The following is a 19,013-nucleotide window of genomic DNA, read 5'->3' on the forward strand; positions in this document are numbered from 1 at the left end:
ACTGTATGAGCCTTAAAACATTAAATGCGATATTGCATATAAGGTTAGTTCTGAATTTAAGTAACTTAAAACACGAGCCGATATAGCAACAGGTTGATAGCCCATAGAAGCAGACTCGCTAGGAGACTCCTATCGTAAACTTCACATAAACTCCTTAAACTAATATGAGGTTTCGCCCAAATAAATACATTTTTACCTGTGTTGTTTATAGTACTATTTTCTTCCTGCCGTACTGGTTCGATACTTAATAAAAAAAGCTAATTATTTGAAAAAAAAAAAATGATTAAAAAAAAAATTAAATATTAACTTTATATATGTATTGGACTGCATAGAAATGACAAATGTTGCCATATTTATGTACTTCCCTACGAGTACTTAGTTAAAATTTCAGGAAACGAAAAGTACACGGATAGTAAGGAAGCAGAAGAATTGGACGAAATTCTAAGTATTTTGTAATGTTAACAAAAGAAGATATGAAATCCTGTTTATTTTAATTTTTTTTATTTTTAATTTCAATATTTTATTCTCAAATTAATTAAAAATGTATATACTATTTGATAAAGAACATTTAAAAGATTTAGCAATTTTTTTGGCAAATTTTTTTTCATAATTTTTAGCAATTTTTAGCAACTGTTTTTTCTCAAATCTAGCAACTTTTACTCCGGAGAATCTGGCAGCACTGCTCGACTGTGTGACTCAACGCTCAGCATATTTCATTTGTTAATTAGTGTTCTAGGGTTAGACGCGTTGTTCTAAGTAACAAAGAACATTTGTAATAAAATTTGTCACTGCACTTTATTTGCAAAAATATGCTAAGAGTACTACAATAATCACAAAATATAATGGTAGAACACTTAATTGTGTTATAATTATGAACCTTTATTTTTGAAGAAAGTTTAATTAAAAAGCAATAATAAATATTTTTGGCAAATATTTTTTGGAAATTTCTATGATGCAACCCAGTCTAAACAGCGTACTGCTTTGGGAATATTCAACGAAAAGCGAACAGAAAAAATGTTTTTGTACCATCGGATATATTATTTAGGACCTAAAATTTGAATATAAAATACATACATACGTATGTAGCTACGTAAGCTACTCTCACCCTCCACTCTTTAGAGCCTCATAATTTCGGTGATGTGCAAAGCTAGTTGAAGTGTTTGTATTAGTATAGTAGAAGTACTAGATTTTCAATGTACGGATTGTTTCCAAATGCTTGTCAATATTTCTTGGAAACAATCATTTCGATGCAAATGGGCATATGGGTAATTCTCTGACGGATGTCGCGTGCGACCATCTTTTCAGTGAACAAAAAAAACAAAATCAATAATAATACTATAGTTTTTTTTGCATTAGAGCATTGAATTCCTTTTTAACGAATCGATTAATTATCGCCTCTTTCAGAATAAAATTTATCAATGAAAAAGAGGAAAGATCAGCGAAAAGTAAAAAATTAATTTAACTGCAAATGTTGTTGTCTTTTTATTCTAAATACATATGGGCATTTCCCCGGGTCGCAAACGTACTTTCGTACGAGATAAATTAAAAAATAAAATCGAAAACAAACGTTTCCTGAAACTTTTTTTTTACTTTTCGATAGCATTTGTTTAGCTCTTTGGTTAGTGTAAATTATGGGGCTTATCGATTTTTAGTTTTCATAATATTGTCAAAAAACATGCGGTCGCGAACGTACGCAAAATGGAAGTCGACTTTATCTTAATACAGTAAAATGCAAAACTCTGCGAATTGAGACAGTATATTTTAATGAAATAACTTTACTTTTAAAATAGATTCATATAGTTTTCTATTAAGCCTATTCCCAAGAAAATATCTCCATTTATTTATTTTTAATTTAATTAAGTTCCGGGCGCGAACGTACGATTTTTCCATGTTGTATTTATTAAATTTTTTTTACCACAACTTTTTTCGTTAATAACTTATAAAAAAAACGGATTTAATTCAATTTAATGTGTCTAATAACATTGTAAGCAAAAAAATAAATTTTTATTTTTTCAAAAATCCATGCGACGCAAGTAAAAATCGATATTTGCTTATGGGTAAGGTCGCGAACGTACGCTACTTTGACAATCAATATTTCTTTATGACATTATACAAAAAAATACGATGAATGTGAAGATTTTTTTTCGGTCATGGTTTACCATTTTCAGGAATTGCCCATATGCTTCAAAATCAATCTTTCAACGTAAATTGCTTTGCCATTTATACACATGTTTTAGAAATTCTCTTTTTTATACCCGCTACCCCTATGGTAGAAGGGTATTATAACATATTTTGTGCCGGCATTAAATGTATGTAAAAAAGTAGAAGGAGGCATCTCCGACCCTATAAAGTATATATATTCTTGATCAGCGTCAACAGCCGAGACGATCTAGCCATTTCCGTCTGTGTGTCTGTGGTTCTGTCCGTCTGTGTGTCTGTCAGTATGAACACCTAGATCTCAGAGAATATAAGAGATAGAGCTATATATATTTTCTATATATTTTTTTTCGACAGCATTTTTTTTGTTTGCACGCAGATCAAGTTTGTTTAAAATTGTTGCCACGCCCCCTTCCGCCCTCGCAAATAAAAAAAATCGAATAGCAAGCGTTATTTTAAAACTAGAGCTAGAGAATTTTGGTATATACAATAATTACTGTAGTAGTTATGATTCCTGTAAATTTGGTTGCGATCAGATAAAAATTGTTGAAGTTATTAAAGAAATACTTTTGTATGGACAAAAACGCCTACTTACTAGGGGTCTTATTTGCCTTGGCTGACAATCTGGTATATTGTGCCGTCTATGGTATATTTTGAATGCGATTCTATATCGACATACCAAACATACCATTTGGTGTAATTTTCCAGTATATTCAGTATATTTTGAGCAAAATACCGCAAAATATATTTCTTTTATTCAAAATGGGTAGCGGGTATCTCACAGTCGAGTACACTCGACTGTAACTTTCTTACATGTTTTAAACATATCTTTAACATTTTAACTTTGTACATTGGAGTACACTCTACGCAGACTTTTGCAAATTTTGAATATTGTACCATAAAATTTTAATTAAAAAAATTGTTTTAATATAATTGTATTAACAGACTTGTTTAAAACAATATACATATAATAGTACACTAAACATGAGTATGAAAATTTATAATCTGATTTTACATTGACGATATATAAATTTACAACACGAAAAATATACAGAAAACGTTGCTAAGATAAGACTTCGCTCATTGTAGGAATGTTGAAATATTCAAAAACATTGTTTTCAATCATCATTGATGATATGTACATAAAGTTATTAGTTCATAACTTTAAGTATGCATGCGCATATCTAATTTACTATATAAACTAATAACTGTCTAGAATAGTGCATACCATATCTATTCATTTAGATAAGTTAAGCTTTTTACATAAAATGTAGAAAATATTGAAAATATGTAAATGTCAGGGTGTCCTGTAATTGAATTGTCACATCAAAATGTTCTTTGATTCCAGTTGCAATTTATTGCATGCAGCAACACATTTCATTAGAAACACCCATTACTGGCCAAAGTCCATTTCTATCTAATCCTCGGAATACTCCACCCGCTGGGCTAGCTTTCAGTTCAACGGCTTTAAGGGCGGTCTGACCAAAACCAATCTCTTAATTTGTTTACAAGATTCGGTTTTCTTTGCCAACCCGTCCATTCATCCCATTTGTTCGATCTCCTCATACTGCTCTCTGCGCCTAGCTGTGTAGTAGTTTTACTACACTTCTGAAACCCTCAAAAATATGTAAAAAGGTAAAACCTTGGCGTAAAGATATTTACAAAATTGCCACCAATGGTAAAACAGGCTATCTCAGCGCCATACACAGATTTTGGATTTATTTGTTACTTTGCATATTTTCACCCTGAGGCCAAAAAATTTCCAGCTGAACACAAGTACATCTATATGAAAACGCATATGTTAAATACCTACATCTGCTAAGTATATACTATATTTATATGCATACGAGTATATCAAGCTTGCGCTTTGTCAGAATAATTTTAGCAATGCGATAGGATAGGACGCTTCATTTTTGCATTCACCACTGTTTACCAGTTCAGGTTTAGCTCTTATGCCAGTAAAAGAAATACGATATATAATATACCGTAAAAATACTAAAAGTATATCAAATGGATTATTCGGTATATTTATGCAGTACATTTAAAACATACGATAGAATGATAAATATACCAGATTGCCAGCCAAAGCAATTAAGAACAACCAAGGAATCACAAAAACTATAGTTGTATATTCAAAAATTCGAGTTTTGTAAATTTGCGAGGGCGGAAGTGAGCATGGCAAAAATTTGAAACAAAGTTGATCTTCTTGAAAACATAACAAGTGCTTTTGAAAAAATTATATCTCCATCTATTATAGTCTCTGGGTGTTTATAGATGGACATGCCTGTAAAATACATACATTTCCTGCCGGCACAAAGTTATAATACCCTTCTAATAAATGATTTGTTTATAAAGCCAATATCAAAAGTGTCAACGATTCTTAGGATGATTCGTATAAATAATTTAGTAAAAAAAGTGTTGAAACAACCTTAAAACTCAAAACGTATTTTCTTTTTAATATTTCGTTAAACTAACATAAGGCAACGAGAGATTGAAAATGCCTATACTTATGTTATCTCGAATATTTATATTTCGATACATTTAAACGCAAATACCATTTTAATTTTTTATGCTTTTATTGAATAGACATTCGACTGTTGTTTTCTTACTTGTTTTAATTTGTTCGAGATCAAATGATTGAATTTCTCTCTCATCTATTATTGTTATTATTATTGTTAAGGCTTAAATAGAGGCTGCTTACCTCCAATATGAAAATGCCGGCAGAGTCAAACACATTTATATTCGATACCCATAGAGAGAAGGGTATTATAATTTTTAGTCTACAGCAAATACAGTCTAACAAAATTGTTGAGATTGTGTTGAGAATAATATAAAACAAATATATTATGCAATTATAATTATGTAATATTGACGATGCTAAAATGCAGACATTAAAAGAATTGATTAAACCAATGAATATGGAAGAAAGAAAATTAAAACAAGTAAGAAAGCTACAGTCGAGTGTACTCGACTGTAAGATACCCGCTACCCATTTTGAATAAAAGAAATATATTTTGCGGTATTTTTCTCAAAATATACCGATTATACTGCGAAAATACTAAAAATATACCAAAACTGGATTTATTGTTTTTAACAGTATTCTCCAGCAAGATTTATACATTTTTGAATGCGCTCAAACTAATTGTCGAAGCACTTTTTCCACTCTGATTGAGGCACCTCGAAAAGATGGCTTTTGAACGCTTCAACAGCATCTTCCGACATCGAAAATCGAGGACCACGCCTTTTTCCTTGATATGCGGGAATAAAAAGAAGTCATTGGGTGCCAAGTTAGGGCTGTACGGCGGATGACCCATAATTTCCACTTTTTTACCGGAAAAAAGCGACCGGAAAAAAGCGCGGGTTTGAGCTGGTGTGTGAGAGTTCGCGTTGTCATGCTGCAGAATGATCCATCTTTTCTTGTTCGTTTTTCAAATTTCTACAAGGACTTCAGGCTAAAAAATTGTGGTGTACCACTCAGAATTGACCGTCCTACATTGCTCAAGCGAAACAGTCACCACATGACCAGTTTTACCGAAGAAACAGGCGACCATTTGCTTCATTGTGCTTCTTCCACGAACAACTTTCGTCACCTGTGGCGATCTTATAAATGTCTTTTGAAACACAGCGAATGTATTTTTCAATCCACACAAGCCTTTTTTTGAACAATTGTCAAATTGTGCGGGATCCAACGAGAACAATCCTTTTTTTACGACCAGGTGCTTATGCAATATCGAATGTATTCTGGTGAAAGAAATGTCCAAGGATGTCTCTATCTCATGATATGTCACATGACCTGCTGATCCTGCATTTTCAGTTCACGCACGGCAACAATGTTTTCTGGCACAATGACTGTTTTTGGACGACCTTCACTACCTTTGTCTTCGAGCGAGCATCGCCCACGATAGAATTCAGTAAACCAGTTTTTTACAGGCCTATAAGATGGCGCTTCATCGCGATACAAAGATTTAAGTTCATCGATACACTTTTGTCGTGATAATCCACGTCGAAAGTTGTTAAGAATTATTGCTCTAAAGTCTTCACGAGTTAATTCCATTTTTCTTTTTTTTAGGAAATAGCCAATTGGTCCTAATATGGCTAGAAGTGACCTAGGCCAGAAACTTAAATAGCAACCCTCGTATAGTAGTTATTGTATATACAATTTTTCGCAACTCTATAAACTCTTTAAAAATACCGCACAATAAATGAAGACTCGAATTTTTCACGTTAACAGCCGAGACGTAATATCCATGTCCGTCTGTCTGTCTGTATGAAGACTGAATCATTTTTTACATTTGCAGGCAGATTTAGTTTGCTTTAGATATTTCCCAAGACGACTTTCGCCCGCACAAGTCGAAAATTCAATTTTTTCAACAGTAATTTGTAAGCTAATTCCCTTCTTTATGATTCCTAATTCCTATATTGATGTTCTAAATGTAGCACTCGGCGTATTTAAGTATTTTTTCAGTATATTTATTTAGTATATTTTAGGAATGGCACCTCATTGTTTTGCTATTATTGAAAATAAGTAGCGGGTATCTGACTACCGAGCACACTACACTATAGCCTTCTTACTTGTTTTAAATTTCCACACCGTCATCTATGTATGTAGATACGCTGTGGAAGGTATACAGTCAAACAGTCAAGCAAACAAGTAGACAAGTCGTCGGCCGGACTGACAAAAAGAGAGATAGGCATTCTACGTTCTTTTCTATCAGCCTTTATATTTTGCTTTGTGTTTACATAAAAGTGAAGTGAGGCAGATTGTGCACGAGTGCGTTAATCAGCGCTTCTGGGCAAGGACACGGACCATAAAGACCTGAATGCCGTCGTGAGACCATGGATACGAGGGACAGAGAGTGTTTTAAATCAACTTCAGCCAGCAACTTTATGTTGAATTTTTCTCTTCTGTTGGTCAGGTTTCTGACAAAACAGATTATACAGATTGCAGACTGCGAAAATCAAAAAATGAACGTGCGGTAATTTACATACCTATTTTTTCCACCGGGGGTTGTCTTACGAATTTATTGTGCACATGTTTTATACTACCTTCGTCAGTTATACACTTTTCCCTTCTACAATATAATATATATACCTACAAATATATATTTACAGCATATATATACATACATACATACATATACTTTTGAGTTTAGGATTACAAGGAATTTCCGGGGATTCCGTTATAATTGAATTTCTTTCGGCTGTTTGTTGCTTCCTCTCATTGTTTTTCGGTTGTAGCTGCTTTACATATTTTGTATTTCCTAATTGTAGCCGCTTTCCACTGCCCCCTGCCAGATTATTTAAATGGCCTCTGGACAACACTCGCTTTTTTTCAAGAATTTAACATATTTTGTTGTTTTGATTGTTAGGTGATTATTTTAAGCGAATCATAAAGGAAACTCGTAAGTAGTATTACGGTATAATTAAAATTTTCAACTTAGGTTAGAACTCAATTAAATTAACTTTAAACTGTAAAGGTACACTTAAAGAAAAAGATATGGACAAATTATAGGTATTTAACGGCATTCTTTACCAGTGATGCAAATTTGTTTTTTCAGATAATAATTATAAAAGTTATTTTAGCGGGTGTATAGAGTCTAGAGTGTGAAACACCCGCTACCGATTTTGAACAAAAGTGAAACAGTGCGGTATTATTCTTAGAATAAACTATACCTAAAAAGGATTTTGGTATATTGACATAGTACTACATTTAAATATGCTATAGAGTTCAAAATATTCCACATTGTCAGCTAAAGCAACTAAGAACCAGCGTTTTTCCAATATAAAAGTATTTTTTCGATAACTCCTACAATTTTTATCTCTTCACAACCAAATCTTGAAGTCATAAATATTGTAGTGCTTATTGTATGCTTCGAAAACTGCGCTTGATATTCGATTCTTGTCAATTTAAGGTTCGGAAGTGTGCAAAACATGTGAAACAAACCTGATCTGAGTGTAAACATAACAAGTGATGTTTTAACTTTTAAGCGTTCCTTTGCTAAAAATCATCACATAACGGTGCGAAAATGATGCGCAAAACAAATAAGCGATTTTTAGCCTATGCATGCCAAATTTTAGTTTGTTAGCTTTCACTCTCTGCTGATAAGAATGCATGCAGACAATTACTTTTATGCTGTTGAGCACGAGAAAATCATAAACCAGTTAAATTGAACTATTTGGTATCTAAGAATTATTAAAGAATTAGGTTTAATAAAATTTATTTAAAAACATGGACAAGAAGGCTGAAATAAGTTTGGCTGTCAGGTCTTCAACGCTGGAATAAAAGTAAAAAAATCTCAAATGAGTTCAAAAGTGATGCGTCAAACTGTACATTATCAAATTAACAAGTTCAAAAAACATAATGACGTAAAGAACTTGAGGAGAACAGGCCCTCAACGCAAAACTACGATCAATGAAGACAGACTCCTTTTGCGAGAATTTAAAATAATATATTTTTCCAAAGCCTCAATCCTCCCTTTGCGAGAATAAAAAAATATATATATTTTTCTAAAACCTGCAAATCAATGGAATATCACCGCTAAGGATCCTAAGCGTAAGACAATAAGTGAGCGCACAGTCCGTCAACGATCAAAAGGACAGGACTTTAGGACACTAAGAGGTAAGGATGTGCCTTATATAATATAAAGCAAATGAGCTTAAAAGGCTGGCCTTTGCAAAATAATATCTGAACAAGCCGAAGGAGAAGTGTTTTATGGACAGAAGAGAGCAGTTTTATGTACAACATCAAAAAATAAAGGCTTTGTAAGATTACCTAAAGTGCAAAGACAAAAAATAAAGCCTTTTTGCGAAAAAGTGAGTCATGGAGAAAGCTATTTCATGCTGTGACTTGGTTCTTATTACCGGCTCAATGAATCATTGGCAATATTTGAAGGTCCCAAACAATAATGCCTTTCCTTCCGGTGATAGGCTCATTTATTCTTCTTCAGGATAATGTCCCTGTTACAAAGCCCGGATGAAAGTCTGGTTACTTTGGTGGATTCAGTGCCAAGACGAGACGCTTGCAAAAAGTTATTGATGCTGGATAGATATTTTACAAATAAATTCATAGCTTTTTGTTTTTCGTTGGACTATAAACTTATTTTTCGATTTTTGCGTTTGTAGGGCTGCGAGGATCTTACCCGAATCTTGGACTTCCGGGTCAGCCGATCCCACTTCTGATGTCGGAAATTTATTTAATGTACGATTCATAATTTTCTTATTACAGCAAGTTCTGATCGCTTCCTCGCCGCTTCACCAATTTTTATTTCATCATGCCACGAAATTCATCAGGATCATCGGCGTCTCTTTCTCTCCCTCTCTGTCTCTGCCACTATGCTTATTGAATCAGTGCGTTTGCAACAAAAAAGTACCGCAATATTTGCTAAGTGTGTCTCGCCCTTATTCTTGTAGTTATTGTCTACGACATATACTATACTTTGTACATACCCATCAGTAGGGCGGTACGGCTGGACGGCAATTGGCTAGTCCCGAACTAGCTACTTGGTAGATTTGTGCGATTTCTGCAGAAGGTGACTGGCTCGTACCACTTTGTAAACGAATACACGCTCAAATTTATAAAGGTGGCATTCACGATCATTGCATTAATTTGTAAACCGCACCAAGGAGCGAACGATGTAAAAATAGATAACGAGTAGATAACCATATTTTTTTTGTAAGCGAAATAAAAATAGACGCGCAGAACCAAACACTCGATTCGACAGTTGCTATATGCGAGTCTACATCTATTGATAATAATATGTTAATTATAGATCAGTTTTTACGTTATTTAACTCTTAACTTAAAAAAAAGGACATACGTTTTAATAGTAGACAATATGAAAAGAGTAAAGCCATTAAACTGACTATTGTTAATAATGTGTTTTAATTAATTTATAGAAAACAATCTTGCTGGTCTCAAATTAAATATTAAATCAAATTAATCAAAAAATGTAATAAATAATATATTTTATAACTTCATAACATCACACATACCAATCCCGTTACATATCATTTGTAGGATGATTGATACGTTCTGGTTCCGAGATAATCTGGAGGGTACAACTTTACTGGCACTATGATATCGGCATTCACATTCAATTTCATGGCTCATGTATTGATGTCGTACTAGTAATGCCCCAAGCTCTCTAGTGATTTCGCTTGTGACGTACTAGTACCTCGTTTTGAAGGGCAGTATGCAGTCTGCTCCCATTGTATTGGCAAACCATGTCTGTGTGAGCGTGTGAGAGAGAAAACATGTAATGTTCTTGGAGAAACTCTTGTTATTTTTATTGTAGCTCTGATTCGTGCTTTATTGCATTATAATTGAATCTTGAAGCGCACAACTAACGCAGGAAATGTTGGCTGACTGGTTGCCTTTCCCTTTCTGCTTCAGCGCCGTTGCCTAGTGGCAGCTTCTCTACTTTCCGTGCTTGTCTTCACACTCCTGCTGCATTTAATGCCAATGATTTAAAAAGACAAAAAGCAAATAAGATTTCTCTTTTCAAATAAACACGAAGTCAAAATACCCTAATAGGAACCGTTTTAAAAGTACTCCGTAATCACAGCATACAAAAACAATCCATAAAATAAGTACAAGATTATTAACAGACGATCAATTAATTTGAGATTTTGTGTATTAAAACATATTTTATGTGCATAACATACATACAGAGGTATGTGCATAGCTATTTAATGCTGAAGATTAAACCACTTTGATTACTTTAATTTTTTCAAAATCTGAGCGGAGAAAATATTCAAGCTTTAACTTACTAAAGTACTACATGCATATATACGCTTTAATGAAACTATAATACACTCTACCATTACAAACATAAAGAGATGGGCAAAGTAATATTTACTTACTGGTAGCCACTCTATCTTCTAACCATCATCCATCTGAACTCCCTTTGGTTCATCATTGATAACAGCGTTCGCTATCCACCTCGTCACCTCACCGCTCATTTTACTCATTGCCAGCAAAATGCAATAAAAATTGTTTTCTCATAGACGACGAGGACGGGCAAGCAAATGTTGTTGTATATGAGCTACATACATATGTATATAAACGAGAAATTGTATTTTGCGAGTACAGTAAGTTTTTGCAACACACAAACTACTGAAGTCCTCGATTGATAGTCCTTTTCTCTTAATCTTTCTATGGGTGTTTCACTTGCACGTCAACGTTATTCATGCCACTGTCACAGATAATCCGCTGCTAAGTTGGCTTCTCTTGACTTCGCTTGGGATTAGGTCTACGTTTTATACAGTTCGCTTTAGTATGGTATGATATTTTGCCATTCGGTTCTTTGTGATCTTCTCTTACTTAGTCTCGGCAGCGCCTAACTTGGCTTATAAGCTGCCAATATTAAAATTATGACAAGTTTACGGCAAAAAGGCAACAGAAAAAAGAGCAAAATGCAATTCATGACAAGCTGATGTCTTGCGGTTTCACTTTATTGCCCTTAACCAAAGTGTTCCTCCTAGGAACAATAAGTAAGAAAGCTACAATCAAGCCTGATTGACTGTGAGCTACCGCTACCCATTTTGCGGTGTTATCTTTAAATATACCAAACTAGTATAACAAAAAATTCACAAATATTCCTAAAGCTGCCTTTGATATATACCATAAATCACAAAACATACTAAATTGTCAACTAAGGGCCGACACAAACTGCCATTTTTTGCCACATACAGAGAGCGAACTTGCCGATCAAGGATAAATGTATATACTTTATGGAAATACAATTTCTGCCGGCACAAATTAATAATAATTAAAAACACTCTACGAAATTTAAATTTAAGGTTTTCTTGAATAATATCAATTTAAATTCAGAACCAGTTTACCAGTTCTGTTTAAGAAAACGAATAAATGAGAACAAACACGAAAGAAGTGAAGAAAGAAGCACCATAAATAGCTGCACAGCATTTGTGCCTTTCTAGTTGCCACATTTGAATAAAATATGAATAAAACCGAAATGCATTTAGTTGATAGTACGACGAGCGAGGAGCAAATAGTCAATTTCGTAGAAGAAGGTGCTCATCAGTCCGTTAACTGCCTTTTCCCAACTTGCCAGTTTCTCACCTTTCATTTTTGCTAGCTCTTCACATACTCTCCTACAAATACGATAATATTTGCATTCAGTTGTCCCTTTATCCTGTTCGCAGTAGCTTTTTTATTTTGTCGTCAAAACGTCAGCGTCAGCCCCGACGTTGTCGACGTTCTGGTTGCCTGAGCTCGTTCCGGAGTAGCATTCGCTTGGCTTAATTTTGGCTAGGGAAAAAGTGCATAAAAATCTGAGGCGAATTTGCAATTTGATGTGGACTGTAGGCCAGTCACAGTCACCACTTCCACGTCGCCAAATACCGTTTGCCGTGCTGTGTGGCCTTTATTGAGGCCAGAACATGAATGTTTGGTCTTCGGTGTATGGTTTCTAAAGCGTCTTGACAACCAGTCAGGTTGCTATTTAGGAAGTAATTTTCGCGTTTTCGTCGCAGTTCCTTTTTTACCTTGAGTGTTATCGCTGTCTTTGTCTCTGACTGTCTGCGGTTTCCTTTTGGGCAGGTTTTTCACGTTAGCTTTTATTTGATCTGAGACTACTCTCTTGCAGCTCTACCTCTCCATTTCTATAATATAGCTGCTTGACAAGCTGCTTTAATGCATTTTTTAAAAAGCCAAATGCGTGAATTGAATGCGCCTTGCCCGGCTTTTCTGCGGTGTCCTTCTAGATAGAGCACGTGCGCTCTCAAGCTGCCAAACAGGCAGTACACAGAGACCGGAAGCCAGACCAGCAGAGAAACACACGCCGCAGAACGACACGCAGGCATAATTTCTGCTGTTGCACTCAGACTTAATGAATATTTCAACAGTCATACTTGTCCATACATTAATACATAATACACTTGTTTTATTTACGTGCAAACGTATATACATATATAGGTAAGCATAAATGTTTTGCATTTATGTATCAGTGAACTGTGCAATTTAAACGCCAAATGCAATATACATAGGGTCTAATATTCTTCGTTTTCATTTTTTTCTTGTTAAAACGCAGTGTTTCAAAAATTACTTTGTAAATAAGCAAACATTTAATCGCTAATTTTTTAAGCTAATCTGCACTACTCACTTATTTTAATGATCTCTTCAATTCGACAAGATTTTGACTTCATTCAGGGATTTTATTTTTATACCTGCCTGCAGGAAATGTAGGTAACTGCAAGAAGGACCCTATTACGTATACTTATAGTATACTTGATCTGCGTCAACTGCCGAGACGATATAGCTGCGAAATCCGTATAAAACACTGGTTCTCAGAGACTATAAGAGATTTAATTTATCATATTTTTACAGATCAAGTTTGTTTGTTTTTGCCACGCCCACTTCCGGCCATGCAAGTCGACTAAAATCAAATAACATGCGTAATTCCGACGCTAAAGCACATTTTGGTACATACAATAAATAGGTTTGCATGCAAAAAGCGCCTACTACAATCGGGTCTTAGTTGCTTAAAAATTCTGATATATTTTCTACTCCAAGGTATATTTAAAACTAGTTGACCCGGCGAACTTTGTTCCGCCCTTATGACAATAAATAAGCAGATTGTGTTTTTTTTGTATTATTTCATTCATTATTATTTCTGTATTTTAGTACATAGGTTGCTCTTCACCTAAGTACCTTGTGATATTTAATATTTATTTATTATCAGGCGCAAAAACAAACAACGCAGATGGTCTTCCGACCCGTGAACATGCCACGTATAATTGACCATGGGAAAAACATGAATGTTCTAGATTTAAACCACAAACTTTTAATGATTGGCCTTGTGATTTGTTGATGGTCATGGCAAATGCAAGACGCATCGGAAATTGAATTCTTTTAAATTCAAACGGCATATCAGCTGGGATTATCGGGATCCTCGGAATAAAAACTTCCTCACCTTTGAATTTTACTATCATTATCATAGCGTAAATTACATTGTTCATCAATTTTCTAACCACCAAACGCGTACCGTTGCAGTTTTGGTTGGTTTATGTATCGAAGCATGATTTCTACGGAGCCAACCTTTAGGCGTAAATTGTGCGGTGGTAAGCCAGGCACATCCAAAGAGTTTAAAAATTCAATTGGATAGTTGGTGGCTTCTCAGCTTCATTTGTGACACAGTCAATAGATTTGAATTAATGCATTGTGCCAATGATCTTATTTTGAATTATGTAATTCAGGTCATCTACATCTTTATTCTTAGCCGTTAAAATTGCTTGCTCACTCAACCATTCATTATTTTATTTTATTTATTTATTATTTATTTATTTTTATTTTATTTTTTCATTATTTATAATTTATGTTTTGAGTAGAAAAAGGATTACAGTATTGGAAATTAAATTCAATGTATACCAGTTTAATTTCAATTCATTTAATTATTTTTTTTCTAACTTCAACTTTTCATTGCTCCTAACAAGCTCCAAGGAACTGACCCTATAAAAACTCTTTCCCTATCCATTAGCATGTGTAATATGCGAGTGGCTTCTTAAGGAAACTTCCAACCACAATTTAATCTCTGTGGTATTATTTGTTCCAATGCTTAATCCACATTGGTCTTACAAGATACTCAAAACAGTCACCCTCTTTCTGTATATTGCTCCACTTTCGCAGTCCAGGTGTCCTCGTGTTTTTTTATACCCTACTATACTTGTTGAAAAAGAAGAGGTGTACTAATTTTTTCTGTGAACATAACAGGCAAAAGAAATCATTTGGGATGTAATTTATCGTACTATATATACACCTAACATATAATTAAACTACTACTACAAACCCTCATTACAAAATTGTTTGAGGATTTTCAAAGATTCTTTGTGCTTGTAATTAACTGTTAATATAATATAACTTAACATACTATATTTCTTTTTACAAATAACGAATATATAATATAACATATTTTAATTCTGGCATTCTGGCAGCACTAACAACAAAGCTATAATATATTTTTTAATACAACCATTTCTAAGAGATGAAAGTAGTAGTATCTCGTACTCGAGCACTAAGTATTGGTGAGAGCATACTTACTTCTTTTCTGTGTATTTGTTAATAAACTCCCTGGCAGACTAAATTCAAATTACGCACACATCTTAAGAGCAGGCAACTGAGACATAGGACGGCAATGCTCTGGAGTCGACAGTCATTTCGCTTATAGGCGTCTCATTATGTCAGGTCTATATTCATATACATACATACATACATACAAACATACTCGTACACAGTACTTCCCACGTCGTGTCCCGCATATCCGTTTTCGTATCCGTATGCGCCAGTGCGTTTCAGTTCTTGGCATGACTGCCTAGTTGGCATCTGCTTAGGATGACTTCTCCTTTTGAGTTTGCTTGTCGTAACATTTCATCGTTATTTTAGCATGATTCCCTAGGCGACGCTTATTGTTTTCCGTGGAAAAGGCAAATGCAATGGCTACAAATTAGAAGCGTGCTTAACGCCCAAGACGAGGCATGTAAGCATGTAGCTCGAGCCAGTTGGGCAGTCTCTAATTGGGAACACGACTAGAATAAACAGACCCCACTGCCAAATAATATATGTAAGTATTTTTTTTGGTTTGTAAAAATGTGATGTAAATTACTTATAATTAACTATTTAATCAAAAAATCTTTTATATTTTTGTATATTTTAATTTGTTTCTTTTATAATTAGATGCTAGTTTACCTATTAAATACCATACATATGTTATGATATGTATATATGTACATAAATAAGATTATAATTTTTATACAATAAAATTGATTTAATTATCTAAGACATTTAGTTCTTAGTATTTATAACAAACTAATTATAGCTCAAGTTTTCGAGAGATTTTTTAAAAGCTCTGAACTCTTTAAAACAATTTTATTATTATTGTGCATAAAGTACAGCTGCAGCGTTTGGATTGTCCAATTTTGTGTTTTTGCATAGAACCGAAAAATTCTTGTATGTTCCTTAATTTTTACGAGGGCTACAATATTTCAATTATCGATCAGTTGGTTGCTGCCCGAAAAAAATCCAGAAAACTCTGAGCTTTTGGCATTTTTTTATTCTTCCACTAAATTGAAAATAAAAAATTAAAAATATAATTCAAACAATATAATATAGTATTAATTCTTTTGAGAGTGAGATAATCGACAATACTACTATGGTCGACTGATGGATTCTAACATACATATGAATGTACATCACATGTGTCTACAGTTTTTCTCAACACCAAGACGTTTATATGCAACAGACCGAAAGCTTCGTCGATGAGACCCACCCGATAGTGTTTTGAAGCTGGCCAAATCTTTGTAATACCTTAAACAAAGTTGCCGAGGGTGAATTGAGAAGTTCAACAACGTTTTGGTGGAGCTTGGATTTATTTCTTGTATTATGTGTACACCCTTTAAGTCACCCACATACATATCAGCTAAGAACACCGAGACATGACGAAAATATGTTGTCAAGACATGTTGGTTCAGTATGGTACCGAGAATTGTAAGCCGACCATTACCGTTAGAAGCAGACTGTCAGGTGACGTGCGAAACTAAAGGATTTTAAGCGGTGCACCAACACAACATAACACACCACTCAATAAGTTCCCGGCCTAAGAGGGAAAACCACATTTTTTTCTAAAAATTTACTTTTATTCATCAATATAGTTTCCATTTAAGGCTATACCGTCAGTCCAGCGGTTCTCCAACCTTTCGATGCTATTTTTGTAGAGGGATGAACTTTTGCCCTCAAAATAGGCCTCAGTATCGGCAATCACCTCCTCATTTGATTGATATCTCTCGCCTTGAAGGTGCTTTTTGAGATCTGCAAAAAGCCAGTAGTCGCTGGGGGCCAAATCTGGAGAGTAGGGTGGGTGTGGCACTAGTTCGAACCTCAATGCGCTTAATTTCAGCATTGTTGCCATAGACTTGTCACACGGTGCATTATCCTGATGAAACCGCGGTTTCTTCTTTGCCATATGTGGACGTTTTTTCTAAATCGCTTGGGCCAGTCGCCCAATCGCTTAGCAGCTTTATATAATATTCGTTGTCGATTGTCTTACCTTTCTCCAGGTAGCCTATAATCAAAATTCCGTATGGCTTCTACCGTATTCTTTCCCATTAAAATGCAGTGTTTAATGAGGACACGAAATTCCCTTTTTTCCATATTGTAGAAAAACTCAAAGGTTGTTTCACTTTAAAAATTGTAACTAATTAAAAGCACGTGGTCGCAGAGTTGTAAAATTTTTACACAGAGCTTATGATAATTGACATTATCAAAAAAAAATATCGACGTTTGCTTACTACTGCCCCCTATATGTCGGGCCGGGAACTTATTGAGTGGTGTGTTATCCCGATATTATGTAATACGTCGACAAGTTTGACCAAGGATTACTAATTCATATCATGAGCAGCAAACTAAAGCCAAAAAACGAACTTGTGGTAAGATACAGATGGGCAGGCCACAAAAGTGATCGCAAGTCGTTTAGCACTTGGGCTTCCTATGCAGCGATAACTGCGTTCACATATGATTCGAAGGCGCAATGTATGGTCGCACACTGATGAATTCATCAGCGGCTAAGAAGGCCAAGAAGTTGTTTGGAGAAATGGGGATTTATAAGATGAAGTATAGAATAATGTATAGTAGAGGTGGGCACGGGCCGGGCTTTTTTTCGTGGCCCGCGGGCTTACACAGGCCCGGAGCGGGTTCGGGCGGGCCCGGGCCTTATAATTAAGATTCGTACGGGCTTCGTGCGGGCCCGGGCCTTTTTTCTAAGGCCCGTAAAAACCCAAAATAGGCCCGTAAAAGCCCGAAGTAGGCCTGAAAACAATTTTGATTTGACCGAATTAGAACCGCCATTTATCGCATTTTAATTGCTTATCGATGCTACTATCGATTTGGTTATACAATATTTTACTTGTTTGCACACCACTAATTAAAAATTGGCGGCCTATTGTGAAATTACCAAATCTGTAGGCCATGGTTTAATGAAAAACGCACTAGGCTAAAAAGCAAAAATGTAGAAAAAAGTTTATTTTTAAATAAAAATATGAATTAATTTGTTTTTCATTACATACATAACAATATTCAATATAAATACCTTAATAAATATATATAAATTACATGTCTTTTGAATTTCCTTATATGTGTAAACAAGTTTCGTGCCGGGCCGGGTCTTAGTGAAAAAGTTTCGTGTTCGGCCGGGCCGGGCCTCTCAAAAAAAAGTTTGTTTTCGTGCGGGCCCGGGCCTTAAAATACAGGCCCGCGCCCACCTCTAATGTATAGTGATAACAAAAGTGCAGGGTCTTGTAAAAAATTCTACATTTCATGCATGACGTAAACATATAGATAAATAGATGTAGATAGAAATAAGTAAGAAAGCTACAGTCGAGTGTGCTCGAAATATACCAAAAAAAAAAATTACAAAATACTGAAAATATATTAAATGGTCTATTTGGTATTTCGAAACAGTACCACATTCAAAATATACCATAGACGGCACAATATACCAGATTGACAGCCAATGCAACGAAGTAAGTGATTTCCCCATACAAAAGTATTTCTTTAATAACTTCGACAATTTATATCTGTATATACCAAAATTCGCGACGCTAGCTTTAAAAAGACGCTTGTTATTCGATTTTTTTGAATTTCGGGGGCGGAAGTGGGCGTGGCAAAAATTTGAAATAAACTTGATCTGCGTTCAAACATAACAAATGGTGTCGAAAAAAAATATAGCTCTATCTCTTATAGTCGCTGAGATCCAGTGTTTCATACGGACGGACGGACAGACGGACATGGCTAGATCGTCTCGGCTGTTGACGCTGATCAAGAATATATATACTTTATAGGGTCGGAGA

Source organism: Drosophila albomicans, chromosome 2L, assembly GCF_009650485.2.
Source record: "Drosophila albomicans strain 15112-1751.03 chromosome 2L, ASM965048v2, whole genome shotgun sequence".
Lineage (NCBI taxonomy): Eukaryota > Metazoa > Arthropoda > Insecta > Diptera > Drosophilidae > Drosophila > Drosophila albomicans.